The sequence below is a fragment of the Rissa tridactyla genome, chromosome 1 (assembly GCF_028500815.1).
Source record: "Rissa tridactyla isolate bRisTri1 chromosome 1, bRisTri1.patW.cur.20221130, whole genome shotgun sequence".
Lineage (NCBI taxonomy): Eukaryota > Metazoa > Chordata > Aves > Charadriiformes > Laridae > Rissa > Rissa tridactyla.
The window spans coordinates 27,893,598-27,919,704 of record NC_071466.1 but is presented as its reverse complement, the minus strand read 5'-3'; the positions used below and the strand labels follow the sequence as shown (position 1 = coordinate 27,919,704).

The 26,107-nt window shown below is 42.9% G+C and overlaps 1 protein-coding gene across 8 annotated transcripts in view; it reads left to right on the top strand.

The window, feature by feature from the left end:
• STARD13 (StAR related lipid transfer domain containing 13) overlaps positions 1–26,107 on the top strand; it is a 310,108-nt gene that overhangs the window by 13,788 nt on the left and 270,213 nt on the right. Inside the window, exon 3 of one of the 8 annotated variants that reach the window (XM_054188903.1) lies at positions 8,598–8,765. The exons of the other annotated variants lie outside the window; for them this stretch is intronic. The gene's annotated coding sequence lies outside the window, so the exon portion shown is untranslated. The remainder of the gene's footprint in view (positions 1–8,597; positions 8,766–26,107) is intronic. 8 annotated transcript variants of the gene reach the window in all.

Below are 26,107 nucleotides of genomic sequence, written 5' to 3'. Positions count from 1 at the left end.
TGCAGTACAGTGACTGCTCTGACAGTCAGACGGCTTCACAGCCCCACCTTGCTCCAAACTTGGTGATGAGATGAGATGATGAGATGAGATGAGATGATGAGATGAGATGAGATGAGATGAGATGAGATGAGATGAGATGAGATGAGATGAGATGAGATGAGATGAGATGGCAACAAAAAAACAACAGGTAGGAGCAGAAAGTAGAAAGAAGAAGTAGAAACAGAAGTCCACGTTCACCTAACCAGTGTCAGATGAGCACAAGCTGAAGAGCAGCACAACAGAAGTAGCTCTAGAAGAGATTTTGAAGATGAGTTTACTATGTTAACTACGTTAAAAATTAAAAGTTAACTACATTTAAAGCTTTTAACTGTATTAAAAGCTATGTTTAAATTTTGGTAGGTTAACTTTACCTGTGAATGGAAGAAAAGCAAGAAAGGCAGATGACAGACTGGAAGTTGAATCTGCTGCTGTTAACTGGGCAAAGTGAGGAACAGTCAGCCTCATAAACTGTAAGATTTGATAGAAAATGTGAGCTCAAAGGGAAGGACCTTACAGGGCGGACCACAAGTCTGTGTCTGTGGGGATGACAAGTTGATCTTCTGAAAACAAGATGCAAAGAGCTTTCTTTTGTATGGATTTAAATGAGGTAGTTCAGAGGGTGTCTGAACGTTGCAATGAGGATGGGATGCTGGCCTAACATTACCAGGATCTGTCCTTCATAGAGCAAGATACAAGTCATGCTAGAGAGAGGACCCTGTTGATGATGCGTCATGGGCTGTTGTTACGTGGGCATTGTCCCAGCAGCAGTAAAATGAAGAACAAGAATGTCCACACAATGTTTAAGTGGTACTACATCTAATGTTAAGCATGTAAGTAGCCCACTTGCATCATACCGAAGGGCAGTCCAGATTATTTGGATTACTTTCTTTAGGAATACTGATCTGCCTTTTGCCTTCAGGTAGTGTCCAGGTTTCCCAAGCCTGCTTCCTGCACATTCTCAAAACTTCTGCTATCTATCCAACCTTCCAGTTGCTTGAACATTTTTATTCCTTTTCTTCCTCTGGATCTTTTTCTGTGCTGGCCTTTCCCAGTGTCTAATGCATGTGTTATCATCTTGACTATGGCATATTCTTTGAATTCAAATTCTTCTTTAAAGCACTTCACTGCTGGGTAGCTCTCCAGGGAAAACTGCCTCTTGTGCTGTTGCCCGTTTCATTTATCCCAAAGAACATCCTCACCCAGGTTCGAGCACATCTGTTTCACATCTCCTTTATTTGATGTCACTTCTCAGCCCTTCCCACTTTTCTCCTTCGTGCTCCGTTGTTTTAATTCTCTGTGTTCATCTGATTTATGCTACCAGCTCTGCCAAAGCTATTTGGCCCAATTCTCATCCTAATTATGGAGATTTACTCCACAAAGATGGAGTAAGAGGAGTTATTCTGGTGTTGCTGATACACCAGGATCTGAATATGGGACTGATTCTTTCTTTCAGTAGCCTGCATGATTTTGGCAATATAATTGGATAATAACCTGCTTTCATTTAGAGTACTCAATACCAAATTTAAAATTTGTAGAAGATGAATTCTGAAAAAAAAACTTCTTATTGTAACTGTCTGTATAACAAACGATGTTGTCTGGCAAACAGGTGCTGCCAGTGGTGCTTTCCAGTCATAACTGGGAATAAGATGGTATTCCTTGTTGTGTAAGCCATCAAACCAACATGACAGCCGGGATAGCCTCCAGAGGCCTACAGCAGGGAAGACTTTAAAAACTAAATTTCTTTTGAATCATTTAAAAATATTTTGAAACTTCTAATCTCAGGAATAAGGAGGAGACTGCTCATTGTTACGTGGAAGATACGAAGCTACAGAGAAGAATAGTGCAAATCCTTCAGTTCATCAAGAACAAAATATTTTTCCATTAAATACAGCTTGAACCTGCCCTAGTGCTTCTTTTTCATCTGCTATTCAGCTCACCAAAGCTACATTTTCTCAAAGCGTCACACTTTGGCTGAAGACACAGAGTGGCTTCTTGCCAGATATAATGACTTAAAGGTATTTGTATGCTTACTTGAATTGCTTTGAGTGGACATAACTGCTGGGTTTTGTACCATCAGCTCCTTACATTCCTGCAGCGAACTCTTTCCTGTTACACTCCAGGTCTCCCAAACTCCTTGCCTCTACAGGTTAGGGGACACTGAAAAAATGTGTAACTCTAGAGTGTGATGACAGCTTTTGCAAAGCATGTCGTTGATCTGAGCAACGATGGGTCCTTCGGGGAATTTAGCCATGTGCCTGGAGGCTGCCCGGGAATACCTGCTGGGGAAGCAGTTCCCCGGCCAGAGATGCCTTGTGTAGGTCTGAGCTGACTCACAGGTGGCAGGGAGAGTCTCCAGGGCTGCTGAAATCCCCTGCTGAGATACACACGCAGCTTTCTTCCATGGGACAGAGGAGAAAAAGAGAACAGAGACGAATAAAGGTCTGTAGACCCCCATAAAAGGAGAAAGAGATGCTTTTGCTGAAGCTTGGTCACCTGCTTGGTGCATTCAGTGCAGGGTCGGGGACAGAGCAGCGCAGAAGCCATGGACGGGAAGCACCTGCCGACCATACGTGCACTTTTTCTTGCAGGCTGCACCCTGGTGACCACCATCACCTTCTGCTGTGATATGTGGCTCAATCCTTTTCCTGGCCACATCGCTGCTGTCAGGAGGTGGCGTCAGTGAAGGAAATCAGCTGTGAACTGACATGGGTATAACACTGACAGATCTTAAAAATATTTCAAAGCCATTCAGCATCTCCTGTTTTCTGTGTGGATTCACTTCTTCTGGCCCTTCATGGTCTCCCTGACCTTGCCATGTGTCTGTGAGCTGCTGACACTTCAGCCATGAGTTATGACAGCAGTTATGGATCTGTGCAGTCCTGTTTTATGATGATGATTTATCATTTGTATTATAGTCATGCCTAGAGGCCTCAAGCAAGATCAGGGCCTCATCATACTAGTCACTGTATAAACATGCATTAGGAGACGGTCCTGCTCTGAAAAGATCACAAACAAAAGGTGGGAGGAGGAACAGAAGCCCAGAGATGTGAAATGCATTCCCCAAGGCAGCCCAAGGATAAGTATCAGGGCAGGGAGCAGCAGCGCTCTTGTCCCTCAGCTCCTGCCTGTGCTCCCGTCTGCTGCTCCTCCACCTCCTCCTTGCCAGGGGCTGTGCAGGGGGTGGCACGTTCCTGCTTTGCCATGCCTCTGCCTGTGGCCCAAAATCCGTCACAGCGTGCCAAGAGGCACATCGCTGCCTCGTCCGTGGGTGCTGCCCATACACTGGTGCCCAGGCAGGTCAATGCTTCTGCTGCGCTTTCGAAATTATTTTCTTTCCATTGTTTTTTTTTCACCTCTGAGCTGACAGTCATTGCTACCAGCAGAGTTGTTGGTTATCGCCTCCAAGCTGAGACCGAATGGCTTCATGCCTTTTCCGAGCAAAATAAAACAGGTAACTTAAAATGATTGCCGTGTTAGATATAGATGGAAGGCATTTTGGTGCACCAGTGAGACCCACAATGTCACAGCAAGCACAGAGACATACTATGGGACAGTTGCATCCCACCTCCACTTAATGGGGCTTGGATCTCAGTTCTGGCTATGCCTAAACACTACCCTTGCTTTGACTTTGCGGCAGTTAGGGGATAACTGGAGGGCAATGTTTTTCCTCCTTTTGTAATTGTTATTGCACTCTGCATTATGACCAGAGCTGTTCTCTTTGTATAAAAATGCAGTTTCCAGAGCTTAATCTGAAAGCTGGGTGTGTGGACTAGCATCAGGCCCATGTTAATATGAATTATACATTGAACATCGCTTTGAAAATGCTGTGAGCTAATTCTATGCAGGAAAGAAAAAATGAGATGCAGACTTGGCCCGAAGATTTTCAAAGAGGAAGAAGCCAGACTGCACCTATGAAAATACTGGGTTATACCCTTTAGGAAAGCAGGGAAATAAAAATACTGAGAGAGCAGGTTTTCCTCTCGCTGCTGACAGGAGCACCAGTATGGCAGTCGAGAGCAGGCAGGCACACTGAGATGACATCAGGGTGACGGGCAGGTAGTAAATCGAGGGGCCCTAGTGAGCTGCGAGGGCTTCCAGGAGACTCTCTGATGCTGGCTAGGCTCCAGGGCCTGCTCGAAGAAGCAGAAGATGCTGCTCCCGAAGAGCCTGGGAAGTGTGAGCTGGATGTAAGGGCAATGGAAAAGTTGGCAAGCCGACAAGGCCGCTGTTGGAGCCATGCAGGGGGGCACCGTGCCCTTCAGCGAGCTTCTGAAACAAGGAGCTTGTTGGAGAATGGCACGACTGTTATCTCCAGGCAAATATTCGGGCTTCCTCTTGCAACATCTGAGCAGTCTTTTGGTGCTTTCATGACAGAAAGTGCTTACTCCAGCTAAAGCCAATTTATCCTTCATTAGCTTAATATTCACACTGCCAACTGTGGCAGACATTTTCTATCTATTCGATCTTCAGTGTAGTCCAAGAGCGCAGCAAAGACCTGAATCACAAATACATCCAGGAGTGTTTGCAAAACACAGGAATTCCTCTTTGCCACTCGGAGCTGGGGAGTGTCCGGACTTCCCAGCGCCACCTGCATCTTTCCCAGGCGTGATCCACCAGTTGTTCTGCGTTTGTTGGACTCTTCATAACACAGTTCAGCCGATGCTCCTTTTATCTGCATGCTGCTCTCACCGCATAACGCCACGAGGAGTGGAGACTCTCCCCACAAATGTGTTCAAAAGAGTTTATACCACTTCATTTTTTTACATGGATGCAAATAGCGTCACAGAAAGCAATCTCTGCATCAAGTCCATTCTCCTGGCAAAGCATGAGCATCTGGTTCCTCATCCCCAGTAGGAGCTTTGCTGCTGCTTCTCGATTCAGAATTTTCCATTAATTCCCTGCTGCCATCCATCAACTCATGAGTTTGAAATTTTCTGCCTTTGCCTGAGTAAAGTTGTGGCTGTTGTTTTCTCCAGCTCCTTGAAAGAGGGCTGGTTCCTGAACCGATGTTTATTACTAGCACAAGCCTTTTTCTGATAACGAAAAACCAGTCACTGAATGTTTTCCATATTGTGTTGTCTACTTAACATCCTCATCCTTCTTTTTTCATTCCTTTTTTTTTATTCCTTCTGTAAAACGGACACAAGGGGTAGTGCTGGCAGCCAAGCCACCGCCCCGTGCCTCAGCACAGATGTCACGTGTTACATACTGCTTTTCACACTGACGGAGAGGCATCCTCAGCCCAAAATGAACGACCAAACAAGTCTGCTCTCTCCAAACAGACATTTTTATGCCTTGTCCATGTGAGCCAGCTATTGATAATCACAGCACTTAGGGCTGATTTTCTTTTCCCTTTGTCACCAGAGATGCGAGGGTGATCTAAGCTTCTTCAAGTGCTAAACACAGAGCAAGCAGCACACGCAATTTTATGGCACCAGTCTTTGCTACTCCCACTTCTCAGGGAGAAAAATCCATTTCTGACATGGCACGTGGTCTGTAAACCAGTTTAGCAGCAGGTCCCTTCGGGAAACCTGGTGGAGCTGAGCTGCCTGTGGGGCTCCCCTTCAGTGCCTGGAGCTCAAACCCCCAGTCTGCCACAAGGTCACCCTCCTGGTCAGAGCAGGGGCTGTCCGTTTCCTTGAAAACCCATGGTAAATACAACACCACCAGCAGTGCAAAGAGGTTTGGGGGTCAAATCAGCATCGTTGACTTCCGTGGAGACATACCCAGCTTGGCTGCTGCAGTTCTCGTGGGCTCTCGTAGCGTTTGCCAAACAACCCGACACTACAGCGTCAGCCAGCCGCGTCTTGCAGACGGGATCACAGGCGCATCCATTCACTGCTGCGGCGCTGTTTGTAGGAATAGATATTACACCTGTGAGGTGGAAATGTGTTATTAAAGCCATAAAGATAACAACATTGCTCCTAAGTGGACAAATTTAGTGCAGCGTCTATTACTGTTAAATGGCAAAATTACAGTTGTAACAATATGGAGATGTAAATGTAATTGTGTATAGCATTGTGTAATCATTAAAATCCATATAAATTTTGCGCACTCAAATTAAACACAAGCGACGACTGCTTGACACCTGAAACATTAGCATAATATTCAATGCCATATGGTTGGCATTTTCTGTTTCTTCTATCTGTCACTCTTCATTCTTGTCAGCTGCTCCTGAGAACTTGCCAGATAATATCTGCACCATTGCCAAAAATGTCTAACAGCTGGTGTGGTACTGGTTAAACACTCCATAATGTTTCAAACTTTAGTGCTCCCTGTCTATGCCTTAGAAAGCTGGTTTTGGAGCAGATGTTTAGCTTTGCTTTTAAATTAACTTCAGTCTGCTTTTGTGTCAGCGGTGTGTTTTTACGCTCCATCATGCTGCTGCCTTCTGTGAGATAAATGAGCTCAACAGAATCCTGCCTTTGACAGCCTTAGAACACACAAACTGGCATGATAAACTGTGTTAAAAATGCACTCGGCTGTCTGCTTTGGTACCTGACGTGGACTTGGGTGCCGGACTTGAGCTGCAAACTTACAGACTCAGTTGAACTGGTGATATCTTAAATTTCGCCACGTCCATGTCATCCTCCTTGTGGCACTGAGATGTGCATCTGCTTGATGCTCTTGGCACTGCTGGCCACCGGAGCCCCTCTGTGATTCAGAAATCGGCATGGAGGGACCTAAATGCCCAAATGAGGCCCTCCAGAGGGACTCAAACCATAACGTGGGCTTAAGACACAAGCGCTGCGTGGGCATGGTTTAGAGCTGTGTTCCCCCAGCCAGGGAGATGGCAGCAGGGTCCATACTGGTACCCAGGCGTGCAGCTGGAGTGCAACCCAGGGCCCTTAACCCACCTTCAGCTTGCAGGGTGTGAGGCCGCTGGTGGAGGACGTAGCAGAAGACACATTTCAGACTGTAAAAACCCTTTAAAACAGTGCTGATGACTAAACTGGGAATTCTCTAACGTCTTCTGTATGGAAATCAGTGTGAACTCTGAACGTGCTGAAATCTATGTAGTTGGGTGATTTGCCTATTACGATTTATGATGAGCCAGGCACATGAACATCAATGAATTAAACAAACACTAATTTCATAAACAATCTGATTTTATGGATAGCATATGCAGTTCCCTTGGGGCTGCGAGTTTAAAAGGCTGATTTATGCCTTTGGAAAAGAGGACTCCTTGCTTTTTCATTTTGAGCTTCTTTTCCTGGAAACAAGGAGTTGTCTTACCTTTTGCTCCTTCAGATTCACTTCCAAATGAAGTCACTACTCAATTAGAACACTGGGCTGAATTTTGAGTGCTTAGATGTTGCGATGGAGGGCATTTACTGAGAAGCTGCTAAGTCATCCTTCTGTCCCCAGATGACTTTGTAGGGACAAAAATGGGGAGTGAAGAGAGGAGACCTCTGCCCCTCCACAAGTGGGCCATTCCACCCTGCAAGGCTGCTTTTAGGTCAGGTAGACAATGACCTAATATGTGCCTTTTTTACACAGAGGCATTTTAATTTGGGCTACTTTTTGGCATATGACACCCTTTCTGAACCGCGACTCCCCTGTTTCGGCTGCCGTACAGGCACACAGCAAAAAGGTGACGGCTGCCTGAATAAGCTTCCCATCTTACAGGAGGCAAGAAACAGAGGTATGGACAGGCAAAGAGTGCAGGTAAATATATGGGTTCATGCTATAGGCAGTGGTCTTAGCATGCCATCACCAATGGCAAGCTCTACACTCATTTTTGCCACGTGGGACGCATAAGCGTTGGATTTTCAGATAGTGGCTTGTGCCTCTCATTTTCCTCTTCTCTGCGCATGCAGACCTACTCAGATGAAAGAAGTGCAGGCAGAAGAGTCGTGGGCTGCATATAACAGAAAATAGATTTGCACAGTTTTTATTCTTTGCAGACATTCCCGCCCCTCCACTGCATCCCTGGAAATTATCCATCTTGGATAATGGATGGAATTAGATTAGAAACAAGACAAGATGCAATTACTCACTGAGGACGAATTGGATAAACTGGTAAAATGGGGCCTGCAGCTGGGGCTGTCAGCGTCTGGTTTGTGTGCGCGCGGTGGAGTCGCAGAGGATTTTATCCTTGGCATTAGCTGTAATAGGATAAACATATTTTCTGTTTATTGTAATGTAGCCTTTTACCCACATTAAAAATCATTACTGAGCCATTATCGATCACATAATGGCTGGTATCACTTATTCCAGTAAGGTGCTATCCACGTGAAGTCCCTAAGTTGAAAAAAAAGAAGTTATTAAAATGAAAATAAGCTTTATCTTTGATGAGGAATAAAGAAACTACCTTAGGCCAGAGAACTGCACCAAGATGCTCGTAAGGCTTCTTCTCACGGCATGTGGGATCCAGGGCAGCAACAAATGTCGGCCCGCTCATTTCTTGGTTCAGGCTCAGCTCTTTTCCGAATGAAGTCCTTAAATTTTTCCCTCACCACCAGCAAGATCATTCCTGAAGTATACACGCGAATGGGGCAAGCTTAATTTGTTTAGGTGCTTGGTACATCCCTCTAAATGATTTTCTATTTCTTTAGGCATTTGGACACCATTGAAAGTCAGGCCATCAGATTAGTTGAAGGCCACAGAAGAGGTACGTCAGAGCAGAGAGCACAGATGCTGTTGGGAGGGTATTGCGCTGCTTTTCCTCTCACACGTGTTTACTTCTGAAGGTGCTCGTTGACACGGCAAGGTTTTGAACTGAGGTAAGGAGGGAAAGTGGGAAACTCCTGCTAATGAATGTTCAGGCCTGATTATTTTTTTTATCTTTTTTTTTTTTTTTTGTCCGTAGAATCCTTGGACCATTTTGCTGTAAATATTTCATTTTACACACAGTAACCGAGACTAAAAATTTGGCACAATGCTACACCCCCAAAACTGAAGATGTTGGTTATCAAACTATGATGTTCTGCTGCAAAAAGACGACTAAAAGAATGACATAAGTAAATGTTCCTGGAGGCAAAACATGTAGTACAGTGCAGCTCATTACTTAGTAATGTAGCGCACATACATGTGATTGTAATCCATCATTTTTACCACCACCTTGAACAGGATTATAGCCAACTTGTAGGGTCATACAGGTACCTCTAATCCAAGGCAGAGAGTTCCTTTCAGCTCAGGCCATCGCAAATCTGTCATTTGTGGTGTTCCGTTTGTGTTCTTTAGTTTATGAATGTGAATTATTTGATGGAAATCATTTCAGTGCAAAGGTAACCAGGCGATGCTTTTGACCGAGTGCCAGCCAGCAGGGCAGGAAATCAGTTTTGCACTTCTTGCTGTTGATAGGTTTAACTATGGGACTTTTGGGGGGGTTTTTTAATGTCTTTTTTACGTCTCTGTATGGATACAAGATATATTAACGTGAAGTTTCCAAACTCAACCCCTGCCCTCTATATTCTTTGTACACATACTTAAAGCATTTGAGTTGTCTCATTCACTTCAGCAGGCTCATCGGGCGCATAATCAGGTGTGTATAATACTTACAGGGTCAGGGTTTATTTCCTAACAAGACTCCAAAAGAATGGCAATGCTAAGCACGGTGGTTGTAACACGAAGTCGTTAAACGTTTCCTCTTTTATGTGCTGCTTTTATATGCTGCTCACTGCCTATGTGGGCCTGAGAGGCTGCCCCATAGGTCTGATGTGGGATGTCAGTTGATGTTCAGCATGGGAAAGCACCCACGTATATGTAAAATCAATACAGTTTCTGAAGTAAAAGACAAAGAAATAGAAAGAATTTTAAAAACCTGGTTTTCTTCCTGATTTTCTCGTTCTGTTATGTTGCTATAGCAAGTCAATGCCTTCTGGTGACATGGGAATCAGCAGAAGTAGCCAAGTCCTTCGTGCACTGTAGAGGGGGCACTGCGCTCTGCTTTTTGTAATCAGCCTTTTTTTTATTGGGAGTATTTCTGAGGCCAGATTTAGAGAGGTTGAAAGGCAGAAATAGTTGTCTATATTGAGCATCATTTTTGTAATGGACTTTATCAAAGATTTTGTAGGCTTCTAAATCTTTAATTTCTCAGAACTCCTCTGGAGGCTGGTATACTGCCCACAGCTTCATAATGTCAGTAGCAATGACTTAAAAGAAAATCAGTCAAAGCAATGAAGACAACTCACAGTTCAAAAAATACATTTTTGTTTTGCCAGTACTTCTCTAGGAAATATTTTGCTGAATTTTAGCACAGAAAAAAACCTGTCGTCTATTCGGATTTCTTAAGTAACATTTAAGGGTTTCATTTGGCTGACACTTCTTGGCCTTGCGTTAATCTCGGGATTGTTTCACAAGAGACCCAGGAACACCCACTGATAACAATGTCAAACATTCAATGTATTTACTGAACGTTTCCACTTGCTTGATCATTAAGGCATGCTTGGAGTATGAGGTCACCGATGTTGTGTAAGTGCAGAATTTATGGGGTGATTTGAACTATAGGGGAGTCCTGACATGTTTTTGGCAAATACTGTCAGATACCGTGGACTGATGCCACTCAGAATTGTAGCTCTGGGATATAATCAGGTTCTAGCATGAATGTGTTGCATTAGAATTCAAATCCTCTGATTACAGAGAAGATGGGAAAAAGGTTATTTAAACAGGCCATACATACACTGTAGGAATCTTTTAACAGGACGCATTTTCTTGGCTGTTAAAACAGATGATTTAAACATTAAGTCTTTTTAACAAACAAAACTGAAAATGTAGTTTTTAGAAAATTAGAGGAGAAAGCTATACATCAATGTAGCGTGCAATCACTGCGCTCTCCTTTTGAATGCTGCATTTCAGCTGGAGGGAGCAGCCAAGGTCTAAGTTAAGAAGGTGGCAGTGAGACAGATTCACCAGCAGCACGGGCTGTAACGCAGCCTGGGCTTCCTAAGCCGTACCGCATTTTCCACCGACTTGCTAGGTGCAAGGTAGCCCTGCAGAGCCTATTCAAGTCCTGTTTAAAACTCATTTAAATCATGAAAACAATCTTGAGTTGGATTTTAGCACCTTTTAGATATAGCGATAATGACTTTGGCTGCCTTCATTTGCCGCTTCTCTGCTGGTACTGCTGTGAGGATAACCTAAGACTTGGAGTCCTTGAATGAAACCGAACGGGAACAGGACCTGGATGTATGCAATCGCTGACTTTATCACACGCCTGCCGCCTGGCTTTGAGTTTTCTGACTCTGTTTTTCCTCCCACCTCTCGTTTTGCATGTTTGAATCGCAGGCTCCTTCAGACAAGGTCTATTTCTCACAAGAGATTTGCAGAGTCTGTTGCCTGTGGTCGTGCTGCAAGACAAACCATGGGCGATAGCTGCCACTCGTGCGGGAGGTTTCAGCGGTTCTCTCCCACTTTGTCTAAAACATGTAAATAAAGCCAGTTCTGGCATTGTGCACGTTCTTAATCCTTTGCAAAGCCATTAACGCTTTGACATTAGTCCCACTAATTGGACTTTGTTTCGTTACCTGAACTTTTTCCCTTAACATTGTAAAAATCATGTTGTTAGCTGGTTGCCAAGTACAAGAAACCACAGGTAAATGAACTGCATTTCGGTGTGGGTTCAGGAAGGAAATACTCTCCCAGTATTGACTTACGTTGTATTTCTTCATCCCACCTGTAATATAAAGGAAGGAGACAGAATAAAAGCCACGGAAAGTAGAATAAAAGGTAAAAGGAAGAAGTGATTCTGGGAGTTTGCATATATACTTGTCAGATAAAGACTAAACAAGCCTAGATGATCTATGGCCAGAGTCTTTTATAAAGGGGGCATGACTGATATACAAAATACTAGATTGGACACATATTTTATAGGGATCCTTAGCAGAATATGCACTGGAGGATTTTAAGGAACAGTCATGCTCTTGATATGCAACATTCACGGAGCTCCACAGGTTTTGGGAATGTGCTGTCTAGCCCTCGGAGTCCGCCTCTTACAGGAAAGGCCTTTGAATGGTGTGTCTCAGAACTGACCCGCTCCCTGAAAGATTTTCAGTATTGCTTTAAAAATAACTTTATTTTATTAGACCCATTTACATGGGATAAATGGGCAAATACTGCAATCTGTTTTCCTACCCTTATTTTTATTTAATGTTTCATATTCTTATCAGGATTAGGGCTATCCTATGACAGAGAAAGGACATCACTATTTTCTGTGGAAAACAGCGCACAAAAATAGCGCAAAAATTTCTGTTCTTTTTAAGCAAACATCGTTCTCCAGATATCTGAAAGACTTAGATATTAGAGAAATGGGTGTATTAGTATAGCGAAGCTGACATTATCGGGTGTTGTATATGAGAAATGTCATTTACGAGTTGTCACACAGCTATTATTAAGAGACCGTTCAGCAGAACACAGTACATCAGAGTGACTGTCACAGCGCTCGCTGCAATCACCGAACAACCAGACATAGTTAAACAGAACATTTCTTTCGCTTTCAGGACAAATTACACTTATGGTTTATTTATGTGATGTATTCGTTGCATTTAGACGTTCCCCCATCACGGCGCCTGCCAGGTGGGATGGGCAGCAGTCCAGCCTCCCGCAGCTGGGGAGCAGAGCTCTCCATGCATCCCATGGGATGGGGTTGCTGGTGCTCCAGCTCTGGTGCCCTTCATTCCCCTACCAGCAGTTGTAGCGGAGAGGGTCTGGTGGCTCCAGGCAGTCTCCTGCCCCTGGCTCTGGGCAGGATGGGGATCCAGCAGCTTCCAGAGATGCTCCTCCCTCTCTGCCTCCCTCCCTGCCTCCAGGGCAGGGACACTTGCTGTCCTCCTTCCCCGCAGCATCTCAGACACATTCAGGTGTCTCCCTCCAGCTACATACCACGTACAGCAAACTGCAATGACTCCATGGGGTTCCCCACAGCCTTAACTATTTACACCAGGCATTAAAATGCAGACAGATAAGTGAAAGTTAGCTCTAGGTTTAGGATTTGAACAGACGCTGCTTGAATCCCTTGCGAATGTCTTCAGCTCACATAACTGCATTCAGACTGTTTAAGCCTTGATCCTCTAATCTCTCCACCGGTTGAACTTCCATTGACTTTAACCTGCCCAGCCACATCCTTTAAAGCCAGCCTCCCCCGGTTATTGCACCACGTGCAGCCCCGCTGGACCTCTAAATCTTTCAAGAGGTTTGTAATTTGGTGCATTCCCTAAGGAAGCTTTGGAAGGGGTCCAAGGACAAGGCTAATTTAGGAGATGGGAGAATATGTCTTCTGAAGAAATGGCTCCAAGACCTTAACATGTTGGGCCGTGAAAAAGGAGCAGGTGAGATAGGATTTAATTACAGTGTACAAGTACCTAAGGGGGCAAAGGCAGAACTAGGTCTGAATCTATAGCAAAAAGGTAAAATGTGGGGTCACGGGCTGAAACTGAAGTGTATTTCTCTCAGCAGAAGACTACTCTGTATATGTAATAATCTGGCAAACAAGGTAGTGGAAACTGGTATTTGATGTAATAACCTATTTATTACTGTTGCGGTGTGATGGTGTGCTCAGGATGCCCAGCTGATGGTTCTTGTCAGTCACAAATGGCTCTTTTTCTGTATTGTTTTTGGTGTTTCAATCTACTGTGCTGTTTTGGGGAGGGTGTCCTCAAAGCTAAGCTTCCAGGGGTTAAAAATACAGATAATATTTAAAGGCTAATGGCAAGAAATATGTAATTATTTTCTTTTCATTAACTGCTTTAAAGGTTTATGTATATAGTATTGTAGGTCTTGCAAAATGGCATGACTCCCTCTGTGGTCTGGTGCTGCAGAAGAACACACTGCATGATTCCGATGAACTTCTGGCAGGTGAAAAGTAAGGTTTCTGTGACATTGAAAATAATAATATGGTACTGGGATAAATGGGCATTCCAGCTCCTTCATTCATTTCATGTTTTTGTAGTAGGGAAAAATAAAAGATCTGATTTGGAAGCTGAGTACAGCAGGCGAAGCATGAACTTAGGCTCCCTTTAAGGGGAAAAAGTGTCTCTCCACGAATTTGCAATGGTTTAAGTTTTTTAATCAGTTTGTGCAGGAGATGGCCCACTTTCAGCTGATGCTTCTGACTCTGAAAAATGTCAGGACACACAGAGGCAACTGGGATAGTGGTCTGCCCCTTTGCAAGCTGAGTAGCTTTGTTTTCACCCATTTCCAATCACTTAATCATCTACTAATGAAAAAGCTGCTCAGAGAAAAGGTTAATGTCAGACGTAAGTTGAACCTATGGGGCATCAATAAGCAGGTTATTTCAGACAGTCTACATTCATGCTGCATGTTTCCTAAACAATGTTCAGAGTTGATTTATTTACTCCACCAGAAGTGTAAGAAAATAATGAGGCAGCAGTTCTTTCTGCCAAAATCTCTGTGTACACTCTGCACATTTTTTATTTCTTTTTAATGGGAAGGGTGAGTGTCAGGAGGATGGGGCCAGACTCTTCAGTGGTGCCCAGCAACAGGACAAGAGGCAATGGGCACTAACTGGAACACAGGAAATTCCATCTCAACATGAAGAAAAACTTCTTTACTTTGAGGGTGGCAGAGCACTGGCACAGGCTGCCCAGAGAGGTGGTGGAGTCTCCATCTCTGGAGACATTCAAAACCCACCTGGACACATTCCTGTGCAACCTGCTCTGTGTGACCCTGCTCTGGCAGGGGGGTTGGACTAGATGATCTCCAGAGGTCCCTTCCAATCCCGACCATTCTGTGATTCTGTGAAACTTCCTATTAACCAGTTAGATAGACTAATCCCAAGTCTATAGCACCTGTAGACTAATTGGGGATGGGACATGCCTAGAACCGCTACGTCCTTCAATGGTCCCTGCTGAAGTACTGAGACTTTGATAGCTTCCCATAGCATGTCAGAGCGCTGTGCTGGTCCCCTCTAGCAATGGAGATGCTCCTAGATAAACCAAACTCTCCCAGGAGATTGCTTTGGGTGTCTCCTGGTTGAATGTGTGGTTTTTGGCCTGGATAGTCCTGGTGACATTCATCCGGGCAGCAAAGGTAACCTAGGCCATGTCATACTATGCTCCTTCTGCTGTCCCTGGAGAGTGACAGACTCTTCTAACATGCATCTCATTTTGAGGAAAACATTGAAAACTGGTCACGTGGACTGTGCCTAATGGGCCCTGTTCCTAAGACTGGACTATAGAGTAAGTCTTGGGCGACTGGTTGGGCTTCTGGGGTCCTTTCACAAGTTATGGTTGCAACTTTATGAAAAATTTATCATCGCAGTTGCCAGAATTGTACCCACAATTATCTTCTTGTGCCACAATTTTTCTTCTCCAGGGCTTTCCTTGCCATTTCTGTCCCAAAGCAGCTTCAGTAAGTAAAACTGAGGCTGTCTTCTACTAGCTTCAGTTTTTTTCATCTGTATATCTTCAGACCAGTATCTATGACAGACATAATGATCTTTAAAATAAGGTTAATAATCCTTCTTATTCAATTTTGCCAATTCATGTGACTTCTCTAGAGCTGAGACTATTTTCTCTAGGGTTTGGACAGGTGCATAGCAGAAATCATAGTTTATATCCTGTAAGATTTTTTAGCATTTTAAAATATATTTCACTGCAGCTCAGGATAGAAACAGCTCTGTTAATTTCTTCAAACCAGGGATTCCTGAAAGAATTCATATGAAAAACTATTTTTTTCTATAGTTTCAAAATATTTTCTGTTATTTCAGAAAAGGCATTTTATTAATGCACATAAAATGCTTCCCTAAACTAATTCAGAAATAAAAGAAGAGCTAGAGTATTTGATCTATTATAACGTCATACTACAGCATGTCAGAGTAGTGGTACGCAAACATAAACTTACTTTTAACACTTCTACATTTTTTCTACTTCAAAATAGGTGATTTTTTTTGGTGGGAAATCATTTTGCACACAGTTTAATGAAAAGAACCATTTTTTAAACAAAGCGTCTTTGAGGAGCTTTAGTTTTGCTTCCATCCCATCTCCTCACATCTTGCCTCAGTTGAGTCTTCCAGCTATACTAAAAACCCTAACACTTTCAATTTTATTTTGCAGTTCAGATTGGTTAATTGCCTGGCTGCACTAGTCAATAAAATGAATAATGCAGCAGTGACATTTTTTACAGAAAGTTCAGAGTACTGCCGTGCATTGCTTTATTAGATGATATATCTATATGATCTAGTTCTATTAATCAACTTTAACAAAATACAACTAGGTGACACAGCCGTAAACATGCCAAACCAAGACTGTGTGAGCCTCAGAAGAAGACACACCTCAGCAATCTGTTTTGCTCTGATTCAGCCAGTCATTGGGAGCAAACCACCTACTGGGTTCAATCCTTTGTTGTTGTTGTTGTTGCTCTTTGGTGTGGTATCCTCTGAAGAACTGTCTTTAATAACTCCATTAAACAAGAACAGAGTGGCTAATGGAGGAGAATCACATCTCTGACCAAGACATTTCTCATGGAAGAAATTCTAGATTCAGTTATCGCAGCAAACAGTTCCCTTTGCCCGTATCGCTTATTTCACTCAAGAAATTGCTTTATGTTATGCTAGGAAAATAAGTTTGTTGAGGACTTATTTTGCCAAAACAAATTGCATCTCTCTGGAGAGCAGTTTTCTAGGATTGTTTTTTTTTTTTAAAGAGTAAACGTGGTGACCGACTGAGAATTACTTCACAAAATGCTCTGCAGGTAAAAATCAATCTTGTTTCTAGTAACGTATTACTTAAGATGAAAGGTAAAATACAGAAGCCTTTAAATTTGATGTAAAATTTAATTCCAGACGTTCTAAGGTGCAAAATGTTCTAAAATTATATACACATCTCTCTTCTCTTGTAGATGGTTTTCCCCCGTAATTGTGATAGATTTTTTTTTTTTTAAGTACTTTATGGAATCTTGTGAAAGAGGAACAAATGTGGAAAATGGTCTTGAGTAGCTGGAATTATTGTCATTTGAATGCATGGGTTTTAATTACTTTCTGTCTGAGAATAAATGGTTCATTAATCTTCAAAATAGACTGAAAGTCCACTTAGAAGAAATAATTATACTAAACATACAACAGAAAAGTGTGGGGTTGCACTGACCTATCAACATTTTAAAAATACTTACTGTAGATGGCTGAAGTAGTCTGGATGAGTAAAACAATTCTAATCTTCCCTGAGTCCAACTTCCATATAGAAAGCGGAAGACCAGCAACTTGCTAAGTGGTCTTCCAACAAGACCCCTGAAAATATTTTCACTTATATTTCTTAATTGTCCTTTGCTTCTTGATTCCACCTGAATTTTGGGTGGCCAAAACCCCCACGACACCCTAATGTCTTTTTAGTGCTGAGGCACAACTCAGTAAGGCTTTTATGCTTTTAAAAAATGCTTTTTAGTGCTTTTTAAAAATGATCCCTGACGTGCCTGTGAAATTAGCAGTGTGTGATGCATCTGTATTTCTACAGCCTTCAAGCAGCCTCATGAGGCTCTGGGGGCTGACTGGCCAATATTTGTGTTTATATATGCTCCTCACGATCCACCTCCTGTACGGTTATTTGTGCTTTCCATAGTTATTTGTGTCGTGTCATGTTCAGAGGTATAGGCTGCGAGTTCCTTGAGCGGGGACTCGTTCCTATGAATTTACTGCACTTCACACAGTAAAGAACTGATGCTTTATATGGCTCCCTGGCCCTTCCACAATATAAATAACATTTTTTTATAATGGCATAACTCCTTTGAGTCAAAGGAGGAGTCACGGAAAGAGGCAGTGAAGAAGCAGAGATTTCATCACTTTAAAATCATGTTTTTTGAAGCCTGTCTTTCTGTGAGATGTTATCCCGAGAAAGCAGGAATTATATTTTGAGAATTCTAGTGATATTTTTTAATCCCCATCAACCTACTATTAAACACATTCTGGATCTTGTAAGGTATTGACATAGTGGCAAAAAAAATCCCACCTTAGGCCACATTTTCTAAACCACAGATCCAACTGCAGATATGATGCTTTTAGTAAATTGACAGAGGGAGCTGTAAGAGTGGTTTAGATGATTCATATTATTCCTCTGGGCAGAGTCCCAGCTCAGAGTTCTCTGAGTCAGCTTTGGTCTTCCCTTATCAGGAGGCAGAGCATTGTTAGAAAACACCATTTTGGGGCTAAAGCAACTCTTCTGTTGTAACAGCCCTCTGGCATTGACAAATTCTTAGCTCCCTTTAATAGGGGAGCTCCCTATGCATGCCAGCTAAATCCAAAGTGCTGCTTGTGAGTCATCTTTGCATCATGTCTTCATTTATGAATTTTTGCTTTAAGATGACTTTTTTTCTTTTCTATTTTTATCTCACTACGTTTTAGCTGTTAGTACTGAAATTCAGTGATTTAACTAGGTTGTGGAGTTATATGCTACCAGTATTTTACTGTTACTGTCTTGATCTTTTTCTGCAGTTTCTTCCTTGCCAGATGCAGTATCTTTTTATTGTGCTTGTATCCACACTGCTAAACTCAGCTTCTACATATCCTTCCTTTTGACCCCCCAGGTTTACCAGTGCTGCCTATATGTTGGCTTCCATTGTGGTTTAAGTCTAAAAATGGATCTGCTGGCTTGCCTGCTATGGAAACTCAGACCTGGCTAGCAAATAGACTGGAGACCAGCAGCAACCAGCACTTTAGCCTGCTCTCAGTCCTGTAAAAGCGTGGGAGCTTGGGGTGTTGCATTCTCCTCCACAGCCTCCTGACCCATCCCGTGGCAAGACCCACATGGTGACCTCTGCTTAGCACCCCAGCCTGCAAACCAGGACTTTTTCATGGGAACAGATTTTCTGCTTAGTGGCATTTATGGCAGGTGGGTCTATTAACCCAGAAGAGATGATGCTCTAATGGCAGCAGCAGAAGAGGCTTCTCATCAATTGCCCAGGAGCTGGAAAATTCGCTTTCTAGACCCTCAATCTGAAACACTGCTCCTACTTTCCAGCAAAGTCCATCTCAGCCACCAGGCTGCAACATAATCTGGCACGGCACAGTTCTGCCAGCACCAAACACCCCCCTGAAAGGGACATTAGATTTATAGGGCAAAAGCTGGCAAGCAAGATGGTTCTGGGGTCCTTGGCCTCTTGTGAGAGGAACTTCCCTAGGAAGAGAGTCCCAGGCCCTGCTCCTTGCTTCCACTTATTTATCTTTTGCAGTTTATTTCTGACATTGAGACTCAAAGTCTTTCTAAGATGGGCTGAGTTATGACTCCATATGTAAGTACCGAGTATGAGCTCACCTGTTCTCTGCCCAGTGCCAGTAAGGTGTCAGTCAGATCACTCAAAGTAACGTATAGCGCAAAAAAATCATCCTTCACCCTACATCTAAAGCATTTCCAGCTCTCTGGGAAAACGAGCCTTCATTTCAGTCTGTGTGAGCCCTCCCCAAATCCCTCTCCCTCAAGAGGGAGACAATTCTCTCTCAAGAGCAGACAATTCTGCTCCTCAGGTCTTTTCCTTTAATCTTTGTCCTCACTTTACACGTCAAGATAGAGACAGAAAAGTCCTAATTCCAGATGCATTGTTCATGTACTGGAGGCACCACCAGGGTCAGACAGCTCAGCTTGCCAAGAGGCAGAGCTGCCTGGGCTTGCCAGAAGGCAGAGCTACCCTGGCTCCCTCCTCCCTGCCTGCAGGCTGCCCCCAGAGAGGCAGGTCACGGACCCCAGAGTGGGGCAGCTCTCTCCCGCCGGCCCAGCCAAGGCTACGAGGACAGTCCTATTCCTGCTTGCAAGGTATTGTTCACTGCAGAGCATCCACCGAGAGAAGGGGAGCATCAGGAGTGCCAAGGGGCTTGGCACAGGTAGGACAAATGGGCATGCAGGGAGTGCGGAGGGGGAAATAAGTGGGAATAGGGTCCTAAGGACTGTCAGAGAAACCTCTGGCAGAGGACAAGCCTTGGGCAGATGGAGCTGAACAACTAAATTTTATTGGGGGTGACATGGGAAGAGCTTGGAATTAGTTCTTTTTATGTTTCAACCTCTCTCTCTTTTATTCTGACCCCCTGAATTTTCATACCCCTGTAGCAGACAGGCATCTTGTCACATCTCTTACTGCCATAACCCTTTCTGCCATTCACCTTTCTGGCCTTTACCCTTCCTTTGAGCAGAGACGATTATTGCTAACTGTTAGGAAGGGGTAGGGTAGACAAGTATAGCTTAATAATGGTGATCGTACAGGAAAAAACTTTCCAGAGGCTGCAAAGGATGGAAAAGGTATACAAATCCTATGGCTCAGTATCTTCTACTAGCCTATGAAACAGAAGTTTTTGATAAGTTGAGAGGTGTGTTACTGAATAATGTCTCCCAACAATCCTTTTAAAACTGTATTTTATTCTCAAGGTGTGAAATTACTTTGGTAGCAGGGAGGCAGTTGCAATTCCCACTTCAGCTAACCATGTTAGATACTAAGCGGTGATACCTTCAGCCCAGTAATGTTTATAGATCTCAGTCCCTTCCAGTATTCTGTATATGCCTACCTGTAATGTCTACAGTGCTCCAACTTGTAGAAAAACAACATTGCAAGAGAGGGAAAGCTAATGTTTAGCAAATATCAGAAGAAACAACAGCATAAATTAAGCTCTAAAACCAGATGTTCGTTTCAATGTAGCAGGCTACTTGAACTTACTCTGCAAGATCGATATTTTTAGATTTGCTGAATTTCTAGAGGCAACGTTTTCAATTTGAAAGGTTTTTAGCCTGGGTGAGAGGGTGAAGAACATCGAGGCAGATGCGCAGGAGCCAAAGAGGCGGCTTCAAAAACAGCACGCTGGAAAATCGCCAGTTGTTTTAATTCCAAAGAACGCTCATTTTTTACAGCACACCTAGCATACAATGCCCATCTTTCACCTAGAATTTGGCTTCTGAAGGTGTTTGCCTTCTCTCCCTGCATCACCAGTGGTCAGTTCCCAGGTCCCCAGGCCAGAGACACTTCTGTCTGTCAGGTGCTCCTGCAAGGGATTCCTAAGCTCCTCTGCACTTCTGCAGGGGGTGATTTGTCACGTACCTTTTGGGAGGGGAAAAAAATCGCATGCACTTATTTCAGCCTCAGCCACTGTTCCTGGTTAAATGTCAGCGTACCTAGTGTTTAGAAATTCCTAAGAGTCATGCTAGCTGTTACAGAGTGAGAGGCATTGCTGAATTTGTAACGACAGGCATGCAAATATGTGACTGCTTACCCTCAGTTGTCTGTCTTCTGTGTACGGTAAGCTCCTCAAGTATGCACTAATGGAGCACACCCCATATGGAAGATGCTGCACAAAATAAAGCTATAAAGGCTCCTTGAAGCAAACGGAAAAGAACAATTTGGAAAATCTTGGAATTGGCATAATTTTATTTCTTTAATTACCTGGTCAAGTACCCGTCAGAGTAAACAGAAATCTTGCCACACAAATGTTAATTTGAGACCACGTGGTGTTTGATAAAGAGCATTTAGATTGGGCAGTATATAACTATTTGCCACTGCCAGCTGTGCAAGAAGTACATACATTTGAGGGAACCTTCCCAACCGTCTTTTCAATATCAGTTACCCCTTAAAATACACCTACTCGGTATGGTGGCCATTTCTACAGTGGCATTGAAACTGTCTCTGAAGTGTTGCTTCCATATACAGTATTTGCCTGACACCACCATGTAAAAACTCTCCCAAAGCAAATCCTGGAAGTTAGTACACCAGCGTTTTATCTTAATTGCATAAGTGGAGGTTCACAACTGGAAGAGTTATTGTGGGCACCCAGAATGCTGACACCATCTTCAGCCTGGAGGTGGGCTGGTGCAAATCAATGGTGGGCATTGCCGTTTTCCTACATTTCTGTGTTGTATAGATAAATGGAGAGTGGTGAGGGAACTTTGTAGCAGTAAACCCATAGCAGGTAAACTCACTGGAACTCCTCATCTTGCTCTGAGAAAACGAAACTCAGCAATATCTCAGGTAGAATCTCATAAAAACCTTTTGCTTGCCTGTACCCTCACTGGTATGGTGTTTGTTTAGGGTACTTTCAAATATCTTTGGAATTGTTTATGTAAGTTAATATTTCTTTACTTAACTGAAGGTTACGTATGAGAAGAATTCACTAAAAATGTGACACCGCCAGGTAGGTACTGTATTGAAATTAAAGGGAAACATAGCCTCTTGCACAATGACACAAATACAAATAAATAACTCACACAGAAGCATGCTAAAACAACAGTAATTGCTTATCACAGCACATAGTCAAAAATGAGTAGGTCTTGTTTTTACCATGGCCCTTCCCACATTGACACCTTGTTCGTCACCTGTCTCATGTGCAGGACGACGCGGGAAACCACAGGCTACAAAACTGCAGGACTGTGTAATTAAAAATGATACTACAACACACATTTTCAGTGGGAACAAGATGAAGGTGTGTAGGCAACTCTCAGTCTCGTGTTTGTCAGTCTCTCACTGCAATGGGAACTCCTAGGAACCTAACATCACGACAGCCCTCCCAATGATTTAAAGGGCTGTTGGCAGCAGTGCACTGTAACAAACGTGCGGAGTACAGCCCAGACTCTCTAATAAAGACAGATCTTGTCTGAGCATTTGCATACGTGCCAATATTCCCTCAGTGTATGGGTTTTTGGGGGTTTAGACCATAAAAATAATAGGTTAAAATCAGATAGAAAGAGGCTAATAAATACATTAAGTTGTGAATATATGCAATTGCAGGGAGGTGTTATCATTTTCTCTATATCTATATACAACCCGCCCCTGACCAAGGTAGTTAATTTTCATCTGCTGGAGCGACAGAAATTTTAAATAAATACAAATCCTCATTTTCCCATTTATTTCTTCTCATTCAACCTATTTCCTGAGCTCAGCGCATGGTTGTTCCAGGGCTTGTTGGAGCCCTGAAGATGTAAGTTTTGGAGAAGTAGCACAGCCAATTTCCCACTTACCCCACATCCTTTGCTTTGTTTTCTACACGGGGCTCTATTTTTCCTGAGAAAGCCTGAGAGTAGCTCCACTTTTCACTGCTTGTGGGCATCACCTTGCAAAGCGGGGCTCAACTGAAGAAGCGCAGCCCCATGGCTAATAATACAGAGCACCTTTGTGGCCGCAGGCACTGCCACGTGTTCACACAGCTGGTGGTGACGAAAGACGAACAAGACCAATTCCATGTTCCCCCACCACCAAAAAAGCACAGGCGATGTTCGTTTGCTGGGGTTTAAAGAAAAAGGGAGGTGGCAGCGAGAAACCTGTCAGCAGTGCGTGCCCTGGTGCGGGTGACATCGCTCCTTTCTTGTCCCTGCCGCTCTCCCCGGCGCGGGTGGTTTGCGGTTTGTGCCTGGCTGAGGTGTAGAGGGAAGTCCATATTTCATATGGCTGCTTCGCCCTGTCGTCGCTTTGGCTCAAGGAGCCAAGGTTTGCATTAGTTACAGCCTCTTACAATTTTTAAGCTTCTCTTAAGAGAAGCGGGGAGTAAAACAGGTTTGAAAAAAAAAACTGCCAAAGAGCGTCTGGTGTTTTGAAATCAGAAAGTTTATCGTTGCAAAAATGATGCCTTTGGAGAGGCTGATATTTTTCAAAAGGAGAGGCCCATGGCTTTTTGAAGATGAGCCCTCTCAAGATATTTTGTGATGAAAGTATCAACAACTTAAACTATATGGAACATTAGGGTAGGAAGGCACCGAAAGCACAAACTGAGAGCATTTGTTCTACCATTTGTCTGACCAGAAAGCTAGTGAAACTGTCAAATACACATATTTACTTGTTTTTCTGCTTTTTAACTAAGAATTACCAATGTGGTGATTATTCCTCGTTGTTAAAAAAAAGATTCTATATCTAGCATGACAAATATACGCCAACATTTTGCGCTGGTATGATCTACAGTGACGGAGTTTTATACTCATGAAAAACCAATTTGCTGACAGATCTTTAACTCATCCTGTGACGGTGCAGACATCCTGACCCATAACAGAATCTCTATAAAAGAATGTGTAATGTGCACAAATGAGCACACTGGCAATTTTAATGAATGAAGACCAAAACTGAATCTCTGGCACTTCTAAAACTCAGTCAAGGCAACTGTTGTTTTTTTTTTTCTTGTCTCAAGGGAGAAAACTGGCTAATTTTACTCCTCTGATATCTGAATTAATGACTCATCTGCAGCACTCTGAAGGAAAGAAAATATCTTACATTAACACACCACACTTTGTACTTAAAAAGAGAGGATGAAAGACACCATCTATCTCAGAGGTTAATATATTTGAATAGAGCTGCAGAGGCCCTTGCCTAGAGAGAAGAGGGTGTTGACCATTTGATTGAATGCTTGTAGAACCTGGAAATAACCGTTCTGCTTGTTTAAAGGGCTCTATAATGGAGTTTGCACCAACACTGTGTTTCCATGGGAATCAGATTAATTGAATTTCATGTTCTGTGTGAGCTTCATCCTGCCAGGCAATGGACATCGCCTTTGATTAAGATTTCTACTTATCTTTTGTTTTTATTTATTAAAGGTTGTAAAGAAGTGGTTTATGTAGGAGAGGAAAGCTAGAAAAACTTAAGAAGTTCCTGCATTTTTGCTTCATATACCTTTTAGTCTGCATAAACTGAAAGTTTCAGATATTTTTCTCTACTTCAAATTTCTTTCTGGAAGAAAATATCCAGCCCATTCATCATTTGTAGACTATGCTTCAGGTATAATAGACCCTTTACAATTTCTAGTAGCATCAACTAGTGGATTGAACAGTTTTTCATGATGGGGGTCATTATTTGCTGCTTCATTCCACAAAGTCACATGGAAATGCCCAAAGCATTTTTATTCTGCATAGACGTAAGGCGTCACAGATAGAAAAAAAACTGAGGAAGGCTCACAGAAGAAATTTATGCTATAAGAAAACAAACTTATGGAGGGTCCAGACAAGAGCTTCAAAAATGACCTCTGAACTTGGCGTACATTTATTGCAGGTGCCATGTAAAGGTCTCTTTGGATCTCTTTGGATAGCACAAGCAAGGCGCATCACAGCAGTATGCCTCAGCTCTACTGCTTTATTATTTTTCAGACCGAGCGTAGTAAGCTCAACGCTGATTTAGATACTTTTAGACTACATTTGTTACACCATTCGAAACGTTCAGTTGTTTGGGTTTACCCAAAAAGGAGAGCTGTTATTTGATAAAAAGTCTAGAAAGACCCCTTCTACGGGAAAAAAGATCATCTGATACCATAAGTCTCTCTAATTTAGCAAACACAACAAGAAATCTCAGTAAATAGAAATCTGGAATTTAACAACTGAAACTGGAAAACAGATGAGTGTAACTAATTATTGGAAGATCTCAAAAGGGAGGAGAAGAAATGACTGAAAACAGAAAGGCAAACAGGGAATTTGTTCAAAATAGCTATTCAGGCCTCAAATATGCACCTTGGCTTAAGAAACACTTCCTTCTGTACATAAATAAAACTTTGGACACCTCTATAGCAGCTGTCACTAGAGTATTGCTGGGTGTTTTGACTTTGCCTGGTACAATTGGGCAAAACCCCCATAAATTTATCCTAAAAAAGAAGAATTCAAAAGAACTGTGAATCTCTGTCAAATTAACTGAATACTTAATAATACAAAAAAACCCCAAAAATCACATGGGGAAGCAAGAGATAGAAGGGTTGAAAATACTGAAATTCTCATCTGAACATTTCATATTTGGACACTTCTTTCTTTTGAAAGCTCTGGAAAATTAGATAGATTAAAAAAAAGGAGTAAATATCCCTCAACATAAATGAATATTTTTTTTTTTCAGATTAAACAAAAATGCATTGGGCCAGCCATCAAAAATATGCTGGTTTTGAGGGAAGAGTTCTTCCACCAAAAAATATTTCTTGACCAAAACTGATTGATCGGGATCCGCCTTGGCCTTATCGCGCATACAGATAGGGATCACAGGAGGTTCCCCCAAAATAACTTTTGCTCCCGCCGAAATAACTTATCTTCATCGAGGCTGACACGGTCCTCCCCTGCTGCCATTTATATCTCATGCACACAGCAGGTCTTGAGAGGAGGAGTCTGCCCTCCAGCACTGCCTTTGTAGTAATAGGCGTTTATTGCGGGGGTCACCATTTCTTTAGCATTCATTACAGACACTGATTAGAGAGGGTGAT